A 2,053-nucleotide genomic window follows, 5' to 3' on the forward strand; every position below is an offset into this window, starting at 1 on the left:
ATAAGAGAATTGTTTCGACTGAATGTTTAATTTTTTTTTTTTTTTAATTATTGTCATCAATGAATTTTAGTATCAATTTTCGAATCGAACTGTTTAATCAAAATGTTTTAACTTAAAAAAGACGCATTGTAAAGAGCTTTAGAGGACATCAATGATTGTAGCACATGAAAAAAAGAAAAGGGATGAAATGATAACAAGTGATAATGAACATATTGAAAAGAAGCAAAATATAATTTCAAGAAATAGCAAAAAAAAGACATAAAATCTATGAATTCAAAAGTTGAAAAAAAAGAGATTTCTTTAGATTAAATGTATGAATGTATAAAAAACCTCGAAATTTTACAATTTTACAAAATTTAAGTTTTTTTCGCTTTTTTTTCAAGAACATATAAGAATTTTAATTGTTTTATCATCGAAATGTACACAAACTATTTTATTTGTATAAAATATTTACAAAGGAATAAAAAAAAAAAAGAAAAAAGAGAGAAGAAAAGAAATAAAGTGTACGTCATACGTTAGTTTTACGCTGACAACGAAATTATTCAACAAACTTATAACAACAAAGATTTATTAAGTATCTTTATAAGTAACATCTGGTAAGCATATGCAATTACTTTCCTTTTCTTTTTCTCTTTCTCTCTTAGATAAAGGAAAAGAAAATATAAATCATTGTTATCCATACAGTTACAGTTATGTTATAACGTAATATTTACTGATTTTCGATGATCAGGAAAGGATGTCTTAGTTATCTGTGAGAGTTAAAAAAGACGAATTCAAATACAATAAAAGAGTTCATCCTGTTACATAAGTTAGCAATGGTGGATTTTTGTCTACCGGGAATGTGACACATCAATGACCTATGATTTTGTCACTTATGCATACATATTTCTTTCAGGTATCATTTATAGTGCATGATAAATTATTTCTGAAAAAAGAAAAAAAATCCGTGTTTAAAAAACTACGAAATTTACTAATAAGTAATAATTGAAAGATGAAGATATTTCATCCAATTATGATATATCATATTTTGATAGCAATGAATGAATGAATAAATGGGTGAGTAAATGAATGGATACTGAATGAATGAATGTTTAACGACGACTTTTTTTTTCTTTAATACTAAAATTTGAAGGACTGAATATAAACTAATTTAAATGAAAGAAAAAAAACGCCGACATTTTTATCGTTTTGCACTTTGACATAAACCAACAAACATTTATTATTAATTTCAAATGAACAATAATGTATGTGTATGCGGTAGCATATTTTACCAAACTATCACTTTGTTCGGTCCTCTAATAGTTAAAATCATATAATTATTGATTAACATGCGACAGCAAAATTCCTGTAATTTATTTTTTAATAAATATCCTCGATCTATTTCCACAATAAATGCCTTATCAACTTCTACAATAAATAGCTTATTTTAGGAAAGTCCTAGTGTACTTCTTTAACCGAATATTTCGATCATATTTCCTTGTCTAAACTGCTATATCTTTTTCGTATCGTATTCTTATGGCTAAAATTGATCATCTTATGAGGAAGATGTAACATGAAAAAAAAAAATGAATAACAATACATCAATATCAATGATGATAACACAAATATGGAAATATTCCAAAAGTACCAAAAAATGTTCACAATATGTATGATTCTCTTCCTCTTCCTAATATGTCAGTTTTTTCTTTTTTTCTTTTTTTTTTTTTTTTTTTTTTTTTGTTGAAAGTTAAATAAATCACTGGATGAATGTGGAGATTATTTTTCGCTAAAATATGCTTTGCCTTTTTTTTTATTTTTTAAAAAAGAAAAAGATGTGAATTTCTGATAAATAAATGAAAAAAAAGGAGCTGCTATTTGGCGTAAAGCTTTTTATAAATGGTTAAAAAATGTTGAAAGAAAAAAAAAATCTTTTCTAAAAATATGAACGAAAATAAAAAAAAAAAACAAAAACAAAATGGATGCGGTCATCAGAAATGAATGATAGTAATACAATCCCGTCGTAGTAGCTGAGTGAAATGCGGGTAAATGAAATGGATGCTTAGGGGATGGGGAC

Source organism: Loa loa (assembly GCF_000183805.2).
Source record: "Loa loa unplaced genomic scaffold supercont3.117, whole genome shotgun sequence".
NCBI classification, from domain to species: Eukaryota; Metazoa; Nematoda; class Chromadorea; order Rhabditida; family Onchocercidae; genus Loa; species Loa loa.